This window comes from Castor canadensis, chromosome 10, assembly GCF_047511655.1.
Source record: "Castor canadensis chromosome 10, mCasCan1.hap1v2, whole genome shotgun sequence".
In the NCBI taxonomy this organism is placed as follows: Eukaryota; Metazoa; Chordata; class Mammalia; order Rodentia; family Castoridae; genus Castor; species Castor canadensis.
In genome coordinates this window covers 86,756,651-86,779,563 of record NC_133395.1, presented here as the reverse complement: position 1 = coordinate 86,779,563, position 22,913 = coordinate 86,756,651, and the positions used below count along the sequence as shown (strand labels likewise).

Sequence of the window (22,913 nt, the reverse complement as noted above, 5' to 3'; positions counted from 1 at the left end):
GACCTCTACGTGGGATCCCGCCTCCCACGGCAGAGCCTGCGGTCACAGGGACAGAGGGCGCAGGCCGCCAGAGCTCCGGATGCCAGCGGCAGCTCCCCGTCCCGCTCAAAGGGAGGGAGGGCCGCCGCTGGCGCCCAGTCGCCTGTGCCACCCTCCGGGTCTCAAAGCACTCCTCAGTCAGCTCAAGGACCGGGGCCACCTGGCCTTTGGGGTCACATGGGCTTGGGCACGACGGAAGGGACCGCTTGCCCCCGTGGAACAGACATTCTCCCCGTGGACAACCTCAGGTGCCGGGACCCTCTGCTCCGCCTTGGAAAACCCACCTTCTGCAATGTATGCCCAACGCAATCAGGCCGAGCAGATTGACCCCCTCGGCCCGGCCCCAGTGTGTGATGGGGCTCTGTGCGTGAGGGCTTGCTCTTCCCCACCTACACCAGGCACGGCATCTAACACACACACACACACACACACACACACCACGCAGAGACACCCAGACCACGCACGCACGCACGGGGACGCACCCTCCTCTCCCCCACCCCACACACGAGCAGCCGAAGGACAAGAGGGTATGGCTGGGGCCTGAGCGGGAACAAGCGAAGCCTTGGTTTGCGGCCCCTCGGCCAACTGCATCAGGATTTTTGTCTGGGCTCGGAGGCCAGAGGATCTCTGCCATTTGCTAGCAGGGCCAGGGATGGCAGGAGGGTGGGTACGGGGCTCAGCCAGGGCCAGTTCTGCTGGCACGATCCTGTAGCACGTGGCCGCGTAGCACGGGGCCGGGTCTGAAGGAGGCCAAGCAGGGGCACAAGACCCAGCAGCGGCACAGGGAAGAGGCCCAGGGCACCCAGGAGCAGACGAGACCCGGGAGTCGTGCGTGCTTGGCGTGGCCGCGGGCCCCGTGACGCCCGAGGACTCGAGTGCTCAGCCCCGTGTAGTGGCCGCGAAGGCCTGCCTGGGAGAAACGCCCCGGGAGGCCGGCAGGAACCCGGGATCGGAAGGGATGTGGAGGGGCCCCGGGTCGGAGGAGATGGCTTTGGCTGTGTTTGGTTTTGTTTCTTCTTCCCAAGATCCCGGGTGTGAAAGGGGCCAGAGGTGAAGTCCTGGGCTGGAAAGCCTCACGATTCAGCCCCGCAGCCCCAGGCCCTGAGTGTGGAGGAGGGCGGAGCGGGTCGGCGAAGGGCGCGGCTGCCGTTTTCCTGATGGGCTGGAGGGGCAGTGGCGCTTTCCGGACGAAGAGGACCGGAAGGGTCCCCGAGACCTCCGCTGGGAGCCACGCACCCACCCAAGGATACGGCTCCAGGAGGCGACGGAGGAGGGCGGCTGCTTGCCCTGGCCCGAGCTGTGCGTCCCCCGCCTTGGCCACAGCAGTGGACATTCCCAGAAGAACAAGCGCCCGAGAGCACTGAGAAATTTTCCCCCGAGAAAACTTGACCCTCGTCCTGGCAGCAGGACACCTCGGGAAGAAAGCCACCCAGCGGCCACCTGGGCGAGACCGGCTGCCCGAGCAGGCGCGCGGGGCCTCTGGCCGCTGGCCCCGGGCTGCCAGCCCCCACCCGGACTCCCAGCCGTGCCAGGAGAGCAGCGTGGAGACGCACGCCGGGGCCCTCGGCAGGCTCTTGGGGCTCCCGGAGGCGGCGGCTAGCGTCTACGGCCATACCACCCTGAACGCGCCCGATCTCGTCTGATCTCGGAAGCTAAGCAGGGTCGGGCCTGGTTAGTACTTGGATGGGAGACCGCCTGGGAATACCGGGTGCTGTAGGCTTTTGCTCCTCCCTCCCTCGCTGCTCCTTTTGTCTTCGGGGACTTCGCCACCACCCCCCCCACCACCACCACCCCCAGCACCACCACCACCACCACCACCACAACGACCCACCGTGACCACGACCCCGACCCCGTCCGGGCCACCCGCCAGACCCACGCACACCGAATCCTCACAGCTACGTCCCCGAATCCTCTCCCCTCCCCACACTCTCCTGGGGCGCGCGCCCGCGACACGGGTCACCAGCGAGGTTGGTCCCAGGCCACGTTGGGGACCGCTCCCCAACTGCCCTCCAGGCGGGCGGGGAGGGACGTGCGGAAGCCATGAGAAAGTGGGTCCTGCACCCCAGCGGGCCCCACAGCGGGACGCGCCACACCTGGGCTCGCCACAAGGTGGTGCACTGGGTCCAGGGCAAGACGCCAGGGGACAGAGAAGCAGGGAGCCTCAGTCGGGTGCTGCTCCACGTCGCGCTCCGTCGCTCAACCCAAGACAGGGCAGCCAGCGCGCGACCTCTACGTGGGATCCCGCCTCCCACGGCAGAGCCTGCGGTCACAGGGACAGAGGGCGCAGGCCGCCAGAGCTCCGGATGCCAGCGGCAGCTCCCCGTCCCGCTCAAAGGGAGGGAGGGCCGCCGCTGGCGCCCAGTCGCCTGTGCCACCCTCCGGGTCTCAAAGCACTCCTCAGTCAGCTCAAGGACCGGGGCCACCTGGCCTTCGGGGTCACATGGGCTTGGGCACGACGGAAGGGACCGCTTGCCCCCGTGGAACAGACATTCTCCCCGTGGACAACCTCAGGTGCCGGGACCCTCTGCTCCGCCTTGGAAAACCCACCTTCTGCAATGTATGCCCAACGCAATCAGGCCGAGCAGATTGACCCCCTCGGCCCGGCCCCAGTGTGTGATGGGGCTCTGTGCGTGAGGGCTTGCTCTTCCCCACCTACACCAGGCACGGCATCTAACACACACACACACACACACACACACACCACGCAGAGACACCCAGACCACGCACGCACGCACGGGGACGCACCCTCCTCTCCCCCACCCCACACACGAGCAGCCGAAGGACAAGAGGGTATGGCTGGGGCCTGAGCGGGAACAAGCGAAGCCTTGGTTTGCGGCCCCTCGGCCAACTGCATCAGGATTTTTGTCTGGGCTCGGAGGCCAGAGGATCTCTGCCATTTGCTAGCAGGGCCAGGGATGGCAGGAGGGTGGGTACGGGGCTCAGCCAGGGCCAGTTCTGCTGGCACGATCCTGTAGCACGTGGCCGCGTAGCACGGGGCCGGGTCTGAAGGAGGCCAAGCAGGGGCACAAGACCCAGCAGCGGCACAGGGAAGAGGCCCAGGGCACCCAGGAGCAGACGAGACCCGGGAGTCGTGCGTGCTTGGCGTGGCCGCGGGCCCCGTGACGCCCGAGGACTCGAGTGCTCAGCCCCGTGTAGTGGCCGCGAAGGCCTGCCTGGGAGAAACGCCCCGGGAGGCCGGCAGGAACCCGGGATCGGAAGGGATGTGGAGGGGCCCCGGGTCGGAGGAGATGGCTTTGGCTGTGTTTGGTTTTGTTTCTTCTTCCCAAGATCCCGGGTGTGAAAGGGGCCAGAGGTGAAGTCCTGGGCTGGAAAGCCTCACGATTCAGCCCCGCAGCCCCAGGCCCTGAGTGTGGAGGAGGGCGGAGCGGGTCGGCGAAGGGCGCGGCTGCCGTTTTCCTGATGGGCTGGAGGGGCAGTGGCGCTTTCCGGACGAAGAGGACCGGAAGGGTCCCCGAGACCTCCGCTGGGAGCCACGCACCCACCCAAGGATACGGCTCCAGGAGGCGACGGAGGAGGGCGGCTGCTTGCCCTGGCCCGAGCTGTGCGTCCCCCGCCTTGGCCACAGCAGTGGACATTCCCAGAAGAACAAGCGCCCGAGAGCACTGAGAAATTTTCCCCCGAGAAAACTTGACCCTCGTCCTGGCAGCAGGACACCTCGGGAAGAAAGCCACCCAGCGGCCACTTGGGCGAGACCGGCTGCCCGAGCAGGCGCGTGGGGCCTCTGGCCGCTGGCCCCGGGCTGCCAGCCCCCACCCGGACTCCCAGCCGTGCCAGGAGAGCAGCGTGGAGACGCACGCCGGGGCCCTCGGCAGGCTCTTGGGGCTCCCGGAGGCGGCGGCTAGCGTCTACGGCCATACCACCCTGAACGCGCCCGATCTCGTCTGATCTCGGAAGCTAAGCAGGGTCGGGCCTGGTTAGTACTTGGATGGGAGACCGCCTGGGAATACCGGGTGCTGTAGGCTTTTGCTCCTCCCTCCCTCGCTGCTCCTTTTGTCTTCGGGGACTTCGCCACCACCCCCCCCACCACCACCACCACCCCCAGCACCACCACCACCACCACCACCACAACGACCCACCGTGACCACGACCCCGACCCCGTCCGGGCCACCCGCCAGACCCACGCACACCGAATCCTCACAGCTACGTCCCCGAATCCTCTCCCCTCCCCACACTCTCCTGGGGCGCGCGCCCGCGACACGGGTCACCAGCGAGGTTGGTCCCAGGCCACGTTGGGGACCGCTCCCCAACTGCCCTCCAGGCGGGCGGGGAGGGACGTGCGGAAGCCATGAGAAAGTGGGTCCTGCACCCCAGCGGGCCCCACAGCGGGACGCGCCACACCTGGGCTCGCCACAAGGTGGTGCACTGGGTCCAGGGCAAGACGCCAGGGGACAGAGAAGCAGGGAGCCTCAGTCGGGTGCTGCTCCACGTCGCGCTCCGTCGCTCAACCCAAGACAGGGCAGCCAGCGCGCGACCTCTACGTGGGATCCCACCTCCCACGGCAGAGCCTGCGGTCACAGGGACAGAGGGCGCAGGCCGCCAGAGCTCCGGATGCCAGCGGCAGCTCCCCGTCCCGCTCAAAGGGAGGGAGGGCCGCCGCTGGCGCCCAGTCGCCTGTGCCACCCTCCGGGTCTCAAAGCACTCCTCAGTCAGCTCAAGGACCGGGGCCACCTGGCCTTCGGGGTCACATGGGCTTGGGCACGACGGAAGGGACCGCTTGCCCCCGTGGAACAGACATTCTCCCCGTGGACAACCTCAGGTGCCGGGACCCTCTGCTCCGCCTTGGAAAACCCACCTTCTGCAATGTATGCCCAACGCAATCAGGCCGAGCAGATTGACCCCCTCGGCCCGGCCCCAGTGTGTGATGGGGCTCTGTGCGTGAGGGCTTGCTCTTCCCCACCTACACCAGGCACGGCATCTAACACACACACACACACACACACACACACCACGCAGAGACACCCAGACCACGCACGCACGCACGGGGACGCACCCTCCTCTCCCCCACCCCACACACGAGCAGCCGAAGGACAAGAGGGTATGGCTGGGGCCTGAGCGGGAACAAGCGAAGCCTTGGTTTGCGGCCCCTCGGCCAACTGCATCAGGATTTTTGTCTGGGCTCGGAGGCCAGAGGATCTCTGCCATTTGCTAGCAGGGCCAGGGATGGCAGGAGGGTGGGTACGGGGCTCAGCCAGGGCCAGTTCTGCTGGCACGATCCTGTAGCACGTGGCCGCGTAGCACGGGGCCGGGTCTGAAGGAGGCCAAGCAGGGGCACAAGACCCAGCAGCGGCACAGGGAAGAGGCCCAGGGCACCCAGGAGCAGACGAGACCCGGGAGTCGTGCGTGCTTGGCGTGGCCGCGGGCCCCGTGACGCCCGAGGACTCGAGTGCTCAGCCCCGTGTAGTGGCCGCGAAGGCCTGCCTGGGAGAAACGCCCCGGGAGGCCGGCAGGAACCCGGGATCGGAAGGGATGTGGAGGGGCCCCGGGTCGGAGGAGATGGCTTTGGCTGTGTTTGGTTTTGTTTCTTCTTCCCAAGATCCCGGGTGTGAAAGGGGCCAGAGGTGAAGTCCTGGGCTGGAAAGCCTCACGATTCAGCCCCGCAGCCCCAGGCCCTGAGTGTGGAGGAGGGCGGAGCGGGTCGGCGAAGGGCGCGGCTGCCGTTTTCCTGATGGGCTGGAGGGGCAGTGTCGCTTTCCGGACGAAGAGGACCGGAAGGGTCCCCGAGACCTCCGCTGGGAGCCACGCACCCACCCAAGGATACGGCTCCAGGAGGCGACGGAGGAGGGCGGCTGCTTGCCCTGGCCCGAGCTGTGCGTCCCCCGCCTTGGCCACAGCAGTGGACATTCCCAGAAGAACAAGCGCCCGAGAGCACTGAGAAATTTTCCCCCGAGAAAACTTGACCCTCGTCCTGGCAGCAGGACACCTCGGGAAGAAAGCCACCCAGCGGCCACCTGGGCGAGACCGGCTGCCCGAGCAGGCGCGCGGGGCCTCTGGCCACTGGCCCCGGGCTGCCAGCCCCCACCCGGACTCCCAGCCGTGCCAGGAGAGCAGCGTGGAGACGCACGCCGGGGCCCTCGGCAGGCTCTTGGGGCTCCCGGAGGCGGCGGCTAGCGTCTACGGCCATACCACCCTGAACGCGCCCGATCTCGTCTGATCTCGGAAGCTAAGCAGGGTCGGGCCTGGTTAGTACTTGGATGGGAGACCGCCTGGGAATACCGGGTGCTGTAGGCTTTTGCTCCTCCCTCCCTCGCTGCTCCTTTTGTCTTCGGGGACTTCGCCACCACCCCCCCCACCACCACCACCACCCCCAGCACCACCACCACCACCACCACCACAACGACCCACCGTGACCACGACCCCGACCCCGTCCGGGCCACCCGCCAGACCCACGCACACCGAATCCTCACAGCTACGTCCCCGAATCCTCTCCCCTCCCCACACTCTCCTGGGGCGCGCGCCCGCGACACGGGTCACCAGCGAGGTTGGTCCCAGGCCACGTTGGGGACCGCTCCCCAACTGCCCTCCAGGCGGGCGGGGAGGGACGTGCGGAAGCCATGAGAAAGTGGGTCCTGCACCCCAGCGGGCCCCACAGCGGGACGCGCCACACCTGGGCTCGCCACAAGGTGGTGCACTGGGTCCAGGGCAAGACGCCAGGGGACAGAGAAGCAGGGAGCCTCAGTCGGGTGCTGCTCCACGTCGCGCTCCGTCGCTCAACCCAAGACAGGGCAGCCAGCGCGCGACCTCTACGTGGGATCCCGCCTCCCACGGCAGAGCCTGCGGTCACAGGGACAGAGGGCGCAGGCCGCCAGAGCTCCGGATGCCAGCGGCAGCTCCCCGTCCCGCTCAAAGGGAGGGAGGGCCGCCGCTGGCGCCCAGTCGCCTGTGCCACCCTCCGGGTCTCAAAGCACTCCTCAGTCAGCTCAAGGACCGGGGCCACCTGGCCTTCGGGGTCACATGGGCTTGGGCACGACGGAAGGGACCGCTTGCCCCCGTGGAACAGACATTCTCCCCGTGGACAACCTCAGGTGCCGGGACCCTCTGCTCCGCCTTGGAAAACCCACCTTCTGCAATGTATGCCCAACGCAATCAGGCCGAGCAGATTGACCCCCTCGGCCCGGCCCCAGTGTGTGATGGGGCTCTGTGCGTGAGGGCTTGCTCTTCCCCACCTACACCAGGCACGGCATCTAACACACACACACACACACACACACACCACGCAGAGACACCCAGACCACGCACGCACGCACGGGGACGCACCCTCCTCTCCCCCACCCCACACACGAGCAGCCGAAGGACAAGAGGGTATGGCTGGGGCCTGAGCGGGAACAAGCGAAGCCTTGGTTTGCGGCCCCTCGGCCAACTGCATCAGGATTTTTGTCTGGGCTCGGAGGCCAGAGGATCTCTGCCATTTGCTAGCAGGGCCAGGGATGGCAGGAGGGTGGGTACGGGGCTCAGCCAGGGCCAGTTCTGCTGGCACGATCCTGTAGCACGTGGCCGCGTAGCACGGGGCCGGGTCTGAAGGAGGCCAAGCAGGGGCACAAGACCCAGCAGCGGCACAGGGAAGAGGCCCAGGGCACCCAGGAGCAGACGAGACCCGGGAGTCGTGCGTGCTTGGCGTGGCCGCGGGCCCCGTGACGCCCGAGGACTCGAGTGCTCAGCCCCGTGTAGTGGCCGCGAAGGCCTGCCTGGGAGAAACGCCCCGGGAGGCCGGCAGGAACCCGGGATCGGAAGGGATGTGGAGGGGCCCCGGGTCGGAGGAGATGGCTTTGGCTGTGTTTGGTTTTGTTTCTTCTTCCCAAGATCCCGGGTGTGAAAGGGGCCAGAGGTGAAGTCCTGGGCTGGAAAGCCTCACGATTCAGCCCCGCAGCCCCAGGCCCTGAGTGTGGAGGAGGGCGGAGCGGGTCGGCGAAGGGCACGGCTGCCGTTTTCCTGATGGGCTGGAGGGGCAGTGGCGCTTTCCGGACGAAGAGGACCGGAAGGGTCCCCGAGACCTCCGCTGGGAGCCACGCACCCACCCAAGGATACGGCTCCAGGAGGCGACGGAGGAGGGCGGCTGCTTGCCCTGGCCCGAGCTGTGCATCCCCCGCCTTGGCCACAGCAGTGGACATTCCCAGAAGAACAAGCGCCCGAGAGCACTGAGAAATTTTCCCCCGAGAAAACTTGACCCTCGTCCTGGCAGCAGGACACCTCGGGAAGAAAGCCACCCAGCGGCCACCTGGGCGAGACCGGCTGCCCGAGCAGGCGCGCGGGGCCTCTGGCCGCTGGCCCCGGGCTGCCAGCCCCCACCCGGACTCCCAGCCGTGCCAGGAGAGCAGCGTGGAGACGCACGCCGGGGCCCTCGGCAGGCTCTTGGGGCTCCCGGAGGCGGCAGCTAGCGTCTACGGCCATACCACCCTGAACGCGCCCGATCTCGTCTGATCTCGGAAGCTAAGCAGGGTCGGGCCTGGTTAGTACTTGGATGGGAGACCGCCTGGGAATACCGGGTGCTGTAGGCTTTTGCTCCTCCCTCCCTCGCTGCTCCTTTTGTCTTCGGGGACTTCGCCACCACCCCCCCCACCACCACCACCACCCCCAGCACCACCACCACCACCACCACCACAACGACCCACCGTGACCACGACCCCGACCCCGTCCGGGCCACCCGCCAGACCCACGCACACCGAATCCTCACAGCTACGTCCCCGAATCCTCTCCCCTCCCCACACTCTCCTGGGGCGCGCGCCCGCGACACGGGTCACCAGCGAGGTTGGTCCCAGGCCACGTTGGGGACCGCTCCCCAACTGCCCTCCAGGCGGGCGGGGAGGGACGTGCGGAAGCCATGAGAAAGTGGGTCCTGCACCCCAGCGGGCCCCACAGCGGGACGCGCCACACCTGGGCTCGCCACAAGGTGGTGCACTGGGTCCAGGGCAAGACGCCAGGGGACAGAGAAGCAGGGAGCCTCAGTCGGGTGCTGCTCCACGTCGCGCTCCGTCGCTCAACCCAAGACAGGGCAGCCAGCGCGCGACCTCTACGTGGGATCCCGCCTCCCACGGCAGAGCCTGCGGTCACAGGGACAGAGGGCGCAGGCCGCCAGAGCTCCGGATGCCAGCGGCAGCTCCCCGTCCCGCTCAAAGGGAGGGAGGGCCGCCGCTGGCGCCCAGTCGCCTGTGCCACCCTCCGGGTCTCAAAGCACTCCTCAGTCAGCTCAAGGACCGGGGCCACCTGGCCTTCGGGGTCACATGGGCTTGGGCACGACGGAAGGGACCGCTTGCCCCCGTGGAACAGACATTCTCCCCGTGGACAACCTCAGGTGCCGGGACCCTCTGCTCCGCCTTGGAAAACCCACCTTCTGCAATGTATGCCCAACGCAATCAGGCCGAGCAGATTGACCCCCTCGGCCCGGCCCCAGTGTGTGATGGGGCTCTGGGCGTGAGGGCTTGCTCTTCCCCACCTACACCAGGCACGGCATCTAACACACACACACACACACACACACACACACCACGCAGAGACACCCAGACCACGCACGCACGCACGGGGACGCACCCTCCTCTCCCCCACCCCACACACGAGCAGCCGAAGGACAAGAGGGTATGGCTGGGGCCTGAGCGGGAACAAGCGAAGCCTTGGTTTGCGGCCCCTCGGCCAACTGCATCAGGATTTTTGTCTGGGCTCGGAGGCCAGAGGATCTCTGCCATTTGCTAGCAGGGCCAGGGATGGCAGGAGGGTGGGTACGGGGCTCAGCCAGGGCCAGTTCTGCTGGCACGATCCTGTAGCACGTGGCCGCGTAGCACGGGGCCGGGTCTGAAGGAGGCCAAGCAGGGGCACAAGACCCAGCAGCGGCACAGGGAAGAGGCCCAGGGCACCCAGGAGCAGACGAGACCCGGGAGTCGTGCGTGCTTGGCGTGGCCGCGGGCCCCGTGACGCCCGAGGACTCGAGTGCTCAGCCCCGTGTAGTGGCCGCGAAGGCCTGCCTGGGAGAAACGCCCCGGGAGGCCGGCAGGAACCCGGGATCGGAAGGGATGTGGAGGGGCCCCGGGTCGGAGGAGATGGCTTTGGCTGTGTTTGGTTTTGTTTCTTCTTCCCAAGATCCCGGGTGTGAAAGGGGCCAGAGGTGAAGTCCTGGGCTGGAAAGCCTCACGATTCAGCCCCGCAGCCCCAGGCCCTGAGTGTGGAGGAGGGCGGAGCGGGTCGGCGAAGGGCGCGGCTGCCGTTTTCCTGATGGGCTGGAGGGGCAGTGGCGCTTTCCGGACGAAGAGGACCGGAAGGGTCCCCGAGACCTCCGCTGGGAGCCACGCACCCACCCAAGGATACGGCTCCAGGAGGCGACGGAGGAGGGCGGCTGCTTGCCCTGGCCCGAGCTGTGCGTCCCCCGCCTTGGCCACAGCAGTGGACATTCCCAGAAGAACAAGCGCCCGAGAGCACTGAGAAATTTTCCCCCGAGAAAACTTGACCCTCGTCCTGGCAGCAGGACACCTCGGGAAGAAAGCCACCCAGCGGCCACCTGGGCGAGACCGGCTGCCCGAGCAGGCGCGCGGGGCCTCTGGCCGCTGGCCCCGGGCTGCCAGCCCCCACCCGGACTCCCAGCCGTGCCAGGAGAGCAGCGTGGAGACGCACGCCGGGGCCCTCGGCAGGCTCTTGGGGCTCCCGGAGGCGGCGGCTAGCGTCTACGGCCATACCACCCTGAACGCGCCCGATCTCGTCTGATCTCGGAAGCTAAGCAGGGTCGGGCCTGGTTAGTACTTGGATGGGAGACCGCCTGGGAATACCGGGTGCTGTAGGCTTTTGCTCCTCCCTCCCTCGCTGCTCCTTTTGTCTTCGGGGACTTCGCCACCACCACCCCCACCACCACCACCACCCCCAGCACCACCACCACCACCACCACCACAACGACCCACCGTGACCACGACCCCGAACCCGTCCGGGCCACCCGCCAGACCCACGCACACCGAATCCTCACAGCTACGTCCCCGAATCCTCTCCCCTCCCCACACTCTCCTGGGGCGCGCGCCCGCGACACGGGTCACCAGCGAGGTTGGTCCCAGGCCACGTTGGGGACCGCTCCCCAACTGCCCTCCAGGCGGGCGGGGAGGGACGTGCGGAAGCCATGAGAAAGTGGGTCCTGCACCCCAGCGGGCCCCACAGCGGGACGCGCCACACCTGGGCTCGCCACAAGGTGGTGCACTGGGTCCAGGGCAAGACGCCAGGGGACAGAGAAGCAGGGAGCCTCAGTCGGGTGCTGCTCCACGTCGCGCTCCGTCGCTCAACCCAAGACAGGGCAGCCAGCGCGTGACCTCTACGTGGGATCCCGCCTCCCACGGCAGAGCCTGCGGTCACAGGGACAGAGGGCGCAGGCCGCCAGAGCTCCGGATGCCAGCGGCAGCTCCCCGTCCCGCTCAAAGGGAGGGAGGGCCGCCGCTGGCGCCCAGTCGCCTGTGCCACCCTCCGGGTCTCAAAGCACTCCTCAGTCAGCTCAAGGACCGGGGCCACCTGGCCTTCGGGGTCACATGGGCTTGGGCACGACGGAAGGGACCGCTTGCCCCCGTGGAACAGACATTCTCCCCGTGGACAACCTCAGGTGCCGGGACCCTCTGCTCCGCCTTGGAAAACCCACCTTCTGCAATGTATGCCCAACGCAATCAGGCCGAGCAGATTGACCCCCTCGGCCCGGCCCCAGTGTGTGATGGGGCTCTGTGCGTGAGGGCTTGCTCTTCCCCACCTACACCAGGCACGGCATCTAACACACACACACACACACACACACACCACGCAGAGACACCCAGACCACGCACGCACGCACGGGGACGCACCCTCCTCTCCCCCACCCCACACACGAGCAGCCGAAGGACAAGAGGGTATGGCTGGGGCCTGAGCGGGAACAAGCGAAGCCTTGGTTTGCGGCCCCTCGGCCAACTGCATCAGGATTTTTGTCTGGGCTCGGAGGCCAGAGGATCTCTGCCATTTGCTAGCAGGGCCAGGGATGGCAGGAGGGTGGGTACGGGGCTCAGCCAGGGCCAGTTCTGCTGGCACGATCCTGTAGCACGTGGCCGCGTAGCACGGGGCCGGGTCTGAAGGAGGCCAAGCAGGGGCACAAGACCCAGCAGCGGCACAGGGAAGAGGCCCAGGGCACCCAGGAGCAGACGAGACCCGGGAGTCGTGCGTGCTTGGCGTGGCCGCGGGCCCCGTGACGCCCGAGGACTCGAGTGCTCAGCCCCGTGTAGTGGCCGCGAAGGCCTGCCTGGGAGAAACGCCCCGGGAGGCCGGCAGGAACCCGGGATCGGAAGGGATGTGGAGGGGCCCCGGGTCGGAGGAGATGGCTTTGGCTGTGTTTGGTTTTGTTTCTTCTTCCCAAGATCCCGGGTGTGAAAGGGGCCAGAGGTGAAGTCCTGGGCTGGAAAGCCTCACGATTCAGCCCCGCAGCCCCAGGCCCTGAGTGTGGAGGAGGGCGGAGCGGGTCGGCGAAGGGCGCGGCTGCCGTTTTCCTGATGGGCTGGAGGGGCAGTGGCGCTTTCCGGACGAAGAGGACCGGAAGGGTCCCCGAGACCTCCGCTGGGAGCCACGCACCCACCCAAGGATACGGCTCCAGGAGGCGACGGAGGAGGGCGGCTGCTTGCCCTGGCCCGAGCTGTGCGTCCCCCGCCTTGGCCACAGCAGTGGACATTCCCAGAAGAACAAGCGCCCGAGAGCACTGAGAAATTTTCCCCCGAGAAAACTTGACCCTCGTCCTGGCAGCAGGACACCTCGGGAAGAAAGCCACCCAGCGGCCACCTGGGCGAGACCGGCTGCCCGAGCAGGCGCGCGGGGCCTCTGGCCGCTGGCCCCGGGCTGCCAGCCCCCACCCGGACTCCCAGCCGTGCCAGGAGAGCAGCGTGGAGACGCACGCCGGGGCCCTCGGCAGGCTCTTGGGGCTCCCGGAGGCGGCGGCTAGCGTCTACGGCCATACCACCCTGAACGCGCCCGATCTCGTCTGATCTCGGAAGCTAAGCAGGGTCGGGCCTGGTTAGTACTTGGATGGGAGACCGCCTGGGAATACCGGGTGCTGTAGGCTTTTGCTCCTCCCTCCCTCGCTGCTCCTTTTGTCTTCGGGGACTTCGCCACCACCCCCCCCCCCACCACCACCACCCCCAGCACCACCACCACCAACACCACCACAACGACCCACCGTGACCACGACCCCGACCCCGTCCGGGCCACCCGCCAGACCCACGCACACCGAATCCTCACAGCTACGTCCCCGAATCCTCTCCCCTCCCCACACTCTCCTGGGGCGCGCGCCCGCGACACGGGTCACCAGCGAGGTTGGTCCCAGGCCACGTTGGGGACCGCTCCCCAACTGCCCTCCAGGCGGGCGGGGAGGGACGTGCGGAAGCCATGAGAAAGTGGGTCCTGCACCCCAGCGGGCCCCACAGCGGGACGCGCCACACCTGGGCTCGCCACAAGGTGGTGCACTGGGTCCAGGGCAAGACGCCAGGGGACAGAGAAGCAGGGAGCCTCAGTCGGGTGCTGCTCCACGTCGCGCTCCGTCGCTCAACCCAAGACAGGGCAGCCAGCGCGCGACCTCTACGTCGGATCCCGCCTCCCACGGCAGAGCCTGCGGTCACAGGGACAGAGGGCGCAGGCCGCCAGAGCTCCGGATGCCAGCGGCAGCTCCCCGTCCCGCTCAAAGGGAGGGAGGGCCGCCGCTGGCGCCCAGTCGCCTGTGCCACCCTCCGGGTCTCAAAGCACTCCTCAGTCAGCTCAAGGACCGGGGCCACCTGGCCTTCGGGGTCACATGGGCTTGGGCACGACGGAAGGGACCGCTTGCCCCCGTGGAACAGACATTCTCCCCGTGGACAACCTCAGGTGCCGGGACCCTCTGCTCCGCCTTGGAAAACCCACCTTCTGCAATGTATGCCCAACGCAATCAGGCCGAGCAGATTGACCCCCTCGGCCCGGCCCCAGTGTGTGATGGGGCTCTGTGCGTGAGGGCTTGCTCTTCCCCACCTACACCAGGCACGGCATCTAACACACACACACACACACACACACACCACGCAGAGACACCCAGACCACGCACGCACGCACGGGGACGCACCCTCCTCTCCCCCACCCCACACACGAGCAGCCGAAGGACAAGAGGGTATGGCTGGGGCCTGAGCGGGAACAAGCGAAGCCTTGGTTTGCGGCCCCTCGGCCAACTGCATCAGGATTTTTGTCTGGGCTCGGAGGCCAGAGGATCTCTGCCATTTGCTAGCAGGGCCAGGGATGGCAGGAGGGTGGGTACGGGGCTCAGCCAGGGCCAGTTCTGCTGGCACGATCCTGTAGCACGTGGCCGCGTAGCACGGGGCCGGGTCTGAAGGAGGCCAAGCAGGGGCACAAGACCCAGCAGCGGCACAGGGAAGAGGCCCAGGGCACCCAGGAGCAGACGAGACCCGGGAGTCGTGCGTGCTTGGCGTGGCCGCGGGCCCCGTGACGCCCGAGGACTCGAGTGCTCAGCCCCGTGTAGTGGCCGCGAAGGCCTGCCTGGGAGAAACGCCCCGGGAGGCCGGCAGGAACCCGGGATCGGAAGGGATGTGGAGGGGCCCCGGGTCGGAGGAGATGGCTTTGGCTGTGTTTGGTTTTGTTTCTTCTTCCCAAGATCCCGGGTGTGAAAGGGGCCAGAGGTGAAGTCCTGGGCTGGAAAGCCTCACGATTCAGCCCCGCAGCCCCAGGCCCTGAGTGTGGAGGAGGGCGGAGCGGGTCGGCGAAGGGCGCGGCTGCCGTTTTCCTGATGGGCTGGAGGGGCAGTGGCGCTTTCCGGACGAAGAGGACCGGAAGGGTCCCCGAGACCTCCGCTGGGAGCCACGCACCCACCCAAGGATACGGCTCCAGGAGGCGACGGAGGAGGGCGGCTGCTTGCCCTGGCCCGAGCTGTGCGTCCCCCGCCTTGGCCACAGCAGTGGACATTCCCAGAAGAACAAGCGCCCGAGAGCACTGAGAAATTTTCCCCCGAGAAAACTTGACCCTCGTCCTGGCAGCAGGACACCTCGGGAAGAAAGCCACCCAGCGGCCACCTGGGCGAGACCGGCTGCCCGAGCAGGCGCGCGGGGCCTCTGGCCGCTGGCCCCGGGCTGCCAGCCCCCACCCGGACTCCCAGCCGTGCCAGGAGAGCAGCGTGGAGACGCACGCCGGGGCCCTCGGCAGGCTCTTGGGGCTCCCGGAGGCGGCGGCTAGCGTCTACGGCCATACCACCCTGAACGCGCCCGATCTCGTCTGATCTCGGAAGCTAAGCAGGGTCGGGCCTGGTTAGTACTTGGATGGGAGACCGCCTGGGAATACCGGGTGCTGTAGGCTTTTGCTCCTCCCTCCCTCGCTGCTCCTTTTGTCTTCGGGGACTTCGCCACCACCCCCCCCACCACCACCACCACCCCCAGCACCACCACCACCACCACCACCACAACGACCCACCGTGACCACGACCCCGACCCCGTCCGGGCCACCCGCCAGACCCACGCACACCGAATCCTCACAGCTACGTCCCCGAATCCTCTCCCCTCCCCACACTCTCCTGGGGCGCGCGCCCGCGACACGGGTCACCAGCGAGGTTGGTCCCAGGCCACGTTGGGGACCGCTCCCCAACTGCCCTCCAGGCGGGCGGGGAGGGACGTGCGGAAGCCATGAGAAAGTGGGTCCTGCACCCCAGCGGGCCCCACAGCGGGACGCGCCACACCTGGGCTCGCCACAAGGTGGTGCACTGGGTCCAGGGCAAGACGCCAGGGGACAGAGAAGCAGGGAGCCTCAGTCGGGTGCTGCTCCACGTCGCGCTCCGTCGCTCAACCCAAGACAGGGCAGCCAGCGCGCGACCTCTACGTGGGATCCCGCCTCCCACGGCAGAGCCTGCGGTCACAGGGACAGAGGGCGCAGGCCGCCAGAGCTCCGGATGCCAGCGGCAGCTCCCAGTCCCGCTCAAAGGGAGGGAGGGCCGCCGCTGGCGCCCAGTCGCCTGTGCCACCCTCCGGGTCTCAAAGCACTCCTCAGTCAGCTCAAGGACCGGGGCCACCTGGCCTTCGGGGTCACATGGGCTTGGGCACGACGGAAGGGACCGCTTGCCCCCGTGGAACAGACATTCTCCCCGTGGACAACCTCAGGTGCCGGGACCCTCTGCTCCGCCTTGGAAAACCCACCTTCTGCAATGTATGCCCAACGCAATCAGGCCGAGCAGATTGACCCCCTCGGCCCGGCCCCAGTGTGTGATGGGGCTCTGTGCGTGAGGGCTTGCTCTTCCCCACCTACACCAGGCACGGCATCTAACACACACACACACACACACACACACCACGCAGAGACACCCAGACCACGCACGCACGCACGGGGACGCACCCTCCTCTCCCCCACCCCACACACGAGCAGCCGAAGGACAAGAGGGTATGGCTGGGGCCTGAGCGGGAACAAGCGAAGCCTTGGTTTGCGGCCCCTCGGCCAACTGCATCAGGATTTTTGTCTGGGCTCGGAGGCCAGAGGATCTCTGCCATTTGCTAGCAGGGCCAGGGATGGCAGGAGGGTGGGTACGGGGCTCAGCCAGGGCCAGTTCTGCTGGCACGATCCTGTAGCACGTGGCCGCGTAGCACGGGGCCGGGTCTGAAGGAGGCCAAGCAGGGGCACAAGACCCAGCAGCGGCACAGGGAAGAGGCCCAGGGCACCCAGGAGCAGACGAGACCCGGGAGTCGTGCGTGCTTGGCGTGGCCGCGGGCCCCGTGACGCCCGAGGACTCGAGTGCTCAGCCCCGTGTAGTGGCCGCGAAGGCCTGCCTGGGAGAAACGCCCCGGGAGGCCGGCAGGAACCCGGGATCGGAAGGGATGTGGAGGGGCCCCGGGTCGGAGGAGATGGCTTTGGCTGTGTTTGGTTTTGTTTCTTCTTCCCAAGATCCCGGGTGTGAAAGGGGCCAGAGGTGAAGTCCTGGGCTGGAAAGCCTCACGATTCAGCCCCGCAGCCCCAGGCCCTGAGTGTGGAGGAGGGCGGAGCGGGTCGGCGAAGGGCGCGGCTGCCGTTTTCCTGATGGGCTGGAGGGGCAGTGGCGCTTTCCGGACGAAGAGGACCGGAAGGGTCCCCGAGACCTCCGCTGGGAGCCACGCACCCACCCAAGGATACGGCTCCAGGAGGCGACGGAGGAGGGCGGCTGCTTGCCCTGGCCCGAGCTGTGCGTCCCCCGCCTTGGCCACAGCAGTGGACATTCCCAGAAGAACAAGCGCCCGAGAGCACTGAGAAATTTTCCCCCGAGAAAACTTGACCCTCGTCCTGGCAGCAGGACACCTCGGGAAGAAAGCCACCCAGCGGCCACCTGGGCGAGACCGGCTGCCCGAGCAGGCGCGCGGGGCCTCTGGCCGCTGGCCCCGGGCTGCCAGCCCCCACCCGGACTCCCAGCCGTGCCAGGAGAGCAGCGTGGAGACGCACGCCGGGGCCCTCGGCAGGATCTTGGGGCTCCCGGAGGCGGCGGCTAGCGTCTACGGCCATACCACCCTGAACGCGCCCGATCTCGTCTGATCTCGGAAGCTAAGCAGGGTCGGGCCTGGTTAGTACTTGGATGGGAGACCGCCTGGGAATACCGGGTGCTGTAGGCTTTTGCTCCTCCCTCCCTCGCTGCTCCTTTTGTCTTCGGGGACTTCGCCACCACCCCCCCCCACCACCACCACCCCCAGCACCACCACCACCACCACCACAACGACCCACCGTGACCACGACCCCGACCCCGTCCGGGCCACCCGCCAGACCCACGCACACCGAATCCTCACAGCTACGTCCCCGAATCCTCTCCCCTCCCCACACTCTCCTGGGGCACGCGCCCACGACACGGGTCACCAGCGAGGTTGGTCCCAGGCCACGTTGGGGACCGCTCCCCAACTGCCCTCCAGGCGGGCGGGGAGGGACGTGCGGAAGCCATGAGAAAGTGGGTCCTGCACCCCAGCGGGCCCCACAGCGGGACGCGCCACACCTGGGCTCGCCAGAAGGTGGTGCACTGGGTCCAGGGCAAGACGCCAGGGGACAGAGAAGCAGGGAGCCTCAGTCGGGTGCTGCTCCACGTCGCGCTCCATCGCTCAACCCAAGACAGGGCAGCCAGCGCGCGACCTCTACGTGGGATCCCGCCTCCCACGGCAGAGCCTGCGGTCACAGGGACAGAGGGCGCAGGCCGCCAGAGCTCCGGATGCCAGCGGCAGCTCCCCGTCCCGCTCAAAGGGAGGGAGGGCCGCCGCTGGCGCCCAGTCGCCTGTGCCACCCTCCGGGTCTCAAAGCACTCCTCAGTCAGCTCAAGGACCGGGGCCACCTGGCCTTTGGGGTCACATGGGCTTGGGCACGACGGAAGGGACCGCTTGCCCCCGTGGAACAGACATTCTCCCCGTGGACAACCTCAGGTGCCGGGACCCTCTGCTCCGCCTTGGAAAACCCACCTTCTGCAATGTATGCCCAACGCAATCAGGCCGAGCAGATTGACCCCCTCGGCCCGGCCCCAGTGTGTGATGGGGCTCTGTGCGTGAGGGCTTGCTCTTCCCCACCTACACCAGGCACGGCATCTAACACACACACACACACACACACACACCACGCAGAGACACCCAGACCACGCACGCACGCACGGGGACGCACCCTCCTCTCCCCCACCCCACACACGAGCAGAAGAAGGACAAGAGGGTATGGCTGGGGCCTGAGCGGGAACAAGCGAAGCCTTGGTTTGCGGCCCCTCGGCCAACTGCATCAGGATTTTTGTCTGGGCTCGGAGGCCAGAGGATCTCTGCCATTTGCTAGCAGGGCCAGGGATGGCAGGAGGGTGGGTACGGGGCTCAGCCAGGGCCAGTTCTGCTGGCACGATCCTGTAGCACGTGGCCGCGTAGCACGGGGCCGGGTCTGAAGGAGGCCAAGCAGGGGCACAAGACCCAGCAGCGGCACAGGGAAGAGGCCCAGGGCACCCAGGAGCAGACGAGACCCGGGAGTCGTGCGTGCTTGGCGTGGCCGCGGGCCCCGTGACGCCCGAGGACTCGAGTGCTCAGCCCCGTGTAGTGGCCGCGAAGGCCTGCCTGGGAGAAACGCCCCGGGAGGCCGGCAGGAACCCGGGATCGGAAGGGATGTGGAGGGGCCCCGGGTCGGAGGAGATGGCTTTGGCTGTGTTTGGTTTTGTTTCTTCTTCCCAAGATCCCGGGTGTGAAAGGGGCCAGAGGTGAAGTCCTGGGCTGGAAAGCCTCACGATTCAGCCCCGCAGCCCCAGGCCCTGAGTGTGGAGGAGGGCGGAGCGGGTCGGCGAAGGGCGCGGCTGCCGTTTTCCTGATGGGCTGGAGGGGCAGTGGCGCTTTCCGGACGAAGAGGACCGGAAGGGTCCCCGAGACCTCCGCTGGGAGCCACGCACCCACCCAAGGATACGGCTCCAGGAGGCGACGGAGGAGGGCGGCTGCTTGCCCTGGCCCGAGCTGTGCGTCCCCCGCCTTGGCCACAGCAGTGGACATTCCCAGAAGAACAAGCGCCCGAGAGCACTGAGAAATTTTCCCCCGAGAAAACTTGACCCTCGTCCTGGCAGCAGGACACCTCGGGAAGAAAGCCACCCAGCGGCCACTTGGGCGAGACCGGCTGCCCGAGCAGGCGCGTGGGGCCTCTGGCCGCTGGCCCCGGGCTGCCAGCCCCCACCCGGACTCCCAGCCGTGCCAGGAGAGCAGCGTGGAGACGCACGCCGGGGCCCTCGGCAGGCTCTTGGGGCTCCCGGAGGCGGCGGCTAGCGTCTACGGCCATACCACCCTGAACGCGCCCGATCTCGTCTGATCTCGGAAGCTAAGCAGGGTCGGGCCTGGTTAGTACTTGGATGGGAGACCGCCTGGGAATACCGGGTGCTGTAGGCTTTTGCTCCTCCCTCCCTCGCTGCTCCTTTTGTCTTCGGGGACTTCGCCACCACCCCCCCCACCACCACCACCACCCCCAGCACCACCACCACCACCACCACCACAACGACCCACCGTGACCACGACCCCGACCCCGTCCGGGCCACCCGCCAGACCCACGCACAGCGAATCCTCACAGCTACGTCCCCGAATCCTCTCCCCTCCCCACACTCTCCTGGGGCGCGCGCCCGCGACACGGGTCACCAGCGAGGTTGGTCCCAGGCCACGTTGGGGACCGCTCCCCAACTGCCCTCCAGGCGGGCGGGGAGGGACGTGCGGAAGCCATGAGAAAGTGGGTCCTGCACCCCAGCGGGCCCCACAGCGGGACGCGCCACACCTGGGCTCGCCACAAGGTGGTGCACTGGGTCCAGGGCAAGACGCCAGGGGACAGAGAAGCAGGGAGCCTCAGTCGGGTGCTGCTCCACGTCGCGCTCCGTCGCTCAACCCAAGACAGGGCAGCCAGCGCGCGACCTCTACGTGGGATCCCGCCTCCCACGGCAGAGCCTGCGGTCACAGGGACAGAGGGCGCAGGCCGCCAGAGCTCCGGATGCCAGCGGCAGCTCCCCGTCCCGCTCAAAGGGAGGGAGGGCCGCCGCTGGCGTCCAGTCGCCTGTGCCACCCTCCGGGTCTCAAAGCACTCCTCAGTCAGCTCAAGGACCGGGGCCACCTGGCCTTCGGGGTCACATGGGCTTGGGCACGACGGAAGGGACCGCTTGCCCCCGTGGAACAGACATTCTCCCCGTGGACAACCTCAGGTGCCGGGACCCTCTGCTCCGCCTTGGAAAACCCACCTTCTGCAATGTATGCCCAACGCAATCAGGCCGAGCAGATTGACCCCCTCGGCCCGGCCCCAGTGTGTGATGGGGCTCTGTGCGTGAGGGCTTGCTCTTCCCCACCTACACCAGGCACGGCATCTAACACACACACACACACACACACACACCACGCAGAGACACCCAGACCACGCACGCACGCACGGGGACGCACCCTCCTCTCCCCCACCCCACACACGAGCAGCCGAAGGACAAGAGGGTATGGCTGGGGCCTGAGCGGGAACAAGCGAAGCCTTGGTTTGCGGCCCCTCGGCCAACTGCATCAGGATTTTTGTCTGGGCTCGGAGGCCAGAGGATCTCTGCCATTTGCTAGCAGGGCCAGGGATGGCAGGAGGGTGGGTACGGGGCTCAGCCAGGGCCAGTTCTGCTGGCACGATCCTGTAGCACGTGGCCGCGTAGCACGGGGCCGGGTCTGAAGGAGGCCAAGCAGGGGCACAAGACCCAGCAGCGGCACAGGGAAGAGGCCCAGGGCACCCAGGAGCAGACGAGACCCGGGAGTCGTGCGTGCTTGGCGTGGCCGCGGGCCCCGTGACGCCCGAGGACTCGAGTGCTCAGCCCCGTGTAGTGGCCGCGAAGGCCTGCCTGGGAGAAACGCCCCGGGAGGCCGGCAGGAACCCGGGATCGGAAGGGATGTGGAGGGGCCCCGGGTCGGAGGAGATGGCTTTGGCTGTGTTTGGTTTTGTTTCTTCTTCCCAAGATCCCGGGTGTGAAAGGGGCCAGAGGTGAAGTCCTGGGCTGGAAAGCCTCACGATTCAGCCCCGCAGCCCCAGGCCCTGAGTGTGGAGGAGGGCGGAGCGGGTCGGCGAAGGGCGCGGCTGCCGTTTTCCTGATGGGCTGGAGGGGCAGTGTCGCTTTCCGGACGAAGAGGACCGGAAGGGTCCCCGAGACCTCCGCTGGGAGCCACGCACCCACCCAAGGATACGGCTCCAGGAGGCGACGGAGGAGGGCGGCTGCTTGCCCTGGCCCGAGCTGTGCGTCCCCCGCCTTGGCCACAGCAGTGGACATTCCCAGAAGAACAAGCGCCCGAGAGCACTGAGAAATTTTCCCCCGAGAAAACTTGACCCTCGTCCTGGCAGCAGGACACCTCGGGAAGAAAGCCACCCAGCGGCCACCTGGGCGAGACCGGCTGCCCGAGCAGGCGCGCGGGGCCTCTGGCCGCTGGCCCCGGGCTGCCAGCCCCCACCCGGACTCCCAGCCGTGCCAGGAGAGCAGCGTGGAGACGCACGCCGGGGCCCTCGGCAGGCTCTTGGGGCTCCCGGAGGCGGCGGCTAGCGTCTACGGCCATACCACCCTGAACGCGCCCGATCTCGTCTGATCTCGGAAGCTAAGCAGGGTCGGGCCTGGTTAGTACTTGGATGGGAGACCGCCTGGGAATACCGGGTGCTGTAGGCTTTTGCTCCTCCCTCCCTCGCTGCTCCTTTTGTCTTCGGGGACTTCGCCACCACCCCCCCCACCACCACCACCACCCCCAGCACCACCACCACCACCACCACCACAACGACCCACCGTGACCACGACCCCGACCCCGTCCGGGCCACCCGCCAGACCCACGCACACCGAATCCTCACAGCTACGTCCCCGAATCCTCTCCCCTCCCCACACTCTCCTGGGGCGCGCGCCCGCGACACGGGTCACCAGCGAGGTTGGTCCCAGGCCACGTTGGGGACCGCTCCCCAACTGCCCTCCAGGCGGGCGGGGAGGGACGTGCGGAAGCCATGAGAAAGTGGGTCCTGCACCCCAGCGGGCCCCACAGCGGGACGCGCCACACCTGGGCTCGCCACAAGGTGGTGCACTGGGTCCAGGGCAAGACGCCAGGGGACAGAGAAGCAGGGAGCCTCAGTCGGGTGCTGCTCCACGTCGCGCTCCGTCGCTCAACCCAAGACAGGGCAGCCAGCGCGCGACCTCTACGTGGGATCCCGCCTCCCACGGCAGAGCCTGCGGTCACAGGGACAGAGGGCGCAGGCCGCCAGAGCTCCGGATGCCAGCGGCAGCTCCCCGTCCCGCTCAAAGGGAGGGAGGGCCGCCGCTGGCGCCCAGTCGCCTGTGCCACCCTCCAGGTCTCAAAGCACTCCTCAGTCAGCTCAAGGACCGGGGCCACCTGGCCTTCGGGGTCACATGGGCTTGGGCACGACGGAAGGGACCGCTTGCCCCCGTGGAACAGACATTCTCC

General features: G+C 67.8%; 10 non-coding genes across 10 annotated transcripts; all 10 read left to right on the top strand.

The window, feature by feature from the left end:
• The first annotated feature begins 1,640 nt into the window (after positions 1-1,640).
• LOC141413307 (5S ribosomal RNA) lies at positions 1,641-1,759 on the top strand. The gene has a single exon (XR_012438099.1). It is a non-coding gene; the product is annotated as a 5S ribosomal RNA (ribosomal RNA).
• Positions 1,760-3,903: 2,144 nt separating this feature from the next.
• On the top strand, positions 3,904-4,022 carry LOC141413306 (5S ribosomal RNA). Its single transcript, XR_012438098.1, has one exon. It is a non-coding gene; the product is annotated as a 5S ribosomal RNA (ribosomal RNA).
• Positions 4,023-6,169: 2,147 nt separating this feature from the next.
• LOC141413305 (5S ribosomal RNA) lies at positions 6,170-6,288 on the top strand. The gene has a single exon (XR_012438097.1). It is a non-coding gene; the product is annotated as a 5S ribosomal RNA (ribosomal RNA).
• A 2,145-nt stretch (positions 6,289-8,433) lies between these two features.
• On the top strand, positions 8,434-8,552 carry LOC141413304 (5S ribosomal RNA). The gene has a single exon (XR_012438096.1). It is a non-coding gene; the product is annotated as a 5S ribosomal RNA (ribosomal RNA).
• A 2,149-nt stretch (positions 8,553-10,701) lies between these two features.
• Positions 10,702-10,820, top strand: LOC141413303 (5S ribosomal RNA). Its single transcript, XR_012438095.1, has one exon. It is a non-coding gene; the product is annotated as a 5S ribosomal RNA (ribosomal RNA).
• Positions 10,821-12,965: 2,145 nt separating this feature from the next.
• Positions 12,966-13,084, top strand: LOC141413302 (5S ribosomal RNA). Its single transcript, XR_012438094.1, has one exon. It is a non-coding gene; the product is annotated as a 5S ribosomal RNA (ribosomal RNA).
• Positions 13,085-15,229: 2,145 nt separating this feature from the next.
• On the top strand, positions 15,230-15,348 carry LOC141413300 (5S ribosomal RNA). Its single transcript, XR_012438092.1, has one exon. It is a non-coding gene; the product is annotated as a 5S ribosomal RNA (ribosomal RNA).
• A 2,145-nt stretch (positions 15,349-17,493) lies between these two features.
• On the top strand, positions 17,494-17,612 carry LOC141413299 (5S ribosomal RNA). Its single transcript, XR_012438091.1, has one exon. It is a non-coding gene; the product is annotated as a 5S ribosomal RNA (ribosomal RNA).
• A 2,140-nt stretch (positions 17,613-19,752) lies between these two features.
• On the top strand, positions 19,753-19,871 carry LOC141413298 (5S ribosomal RNA). The gene has a single exon (XR_012438090.1). It is a non-coding gene; the product is annotated as a 5S ribosomal RNA (ribosomal RNA).
• A 2,145-nt stretch (positions 19,872-22,016) lies between these two features.
• On the top strand, positions 22,017-22,135 carry LOC141413297 (5S ribosomal RNA). The gene has a single exon (XR_012438089.1). It is a non-coding gene; the product is annotated as a 5S ribosomal RNA (ribosomal RNA).
• Positions 22,136-22,913: the final 778 nt, after the last annotated feature.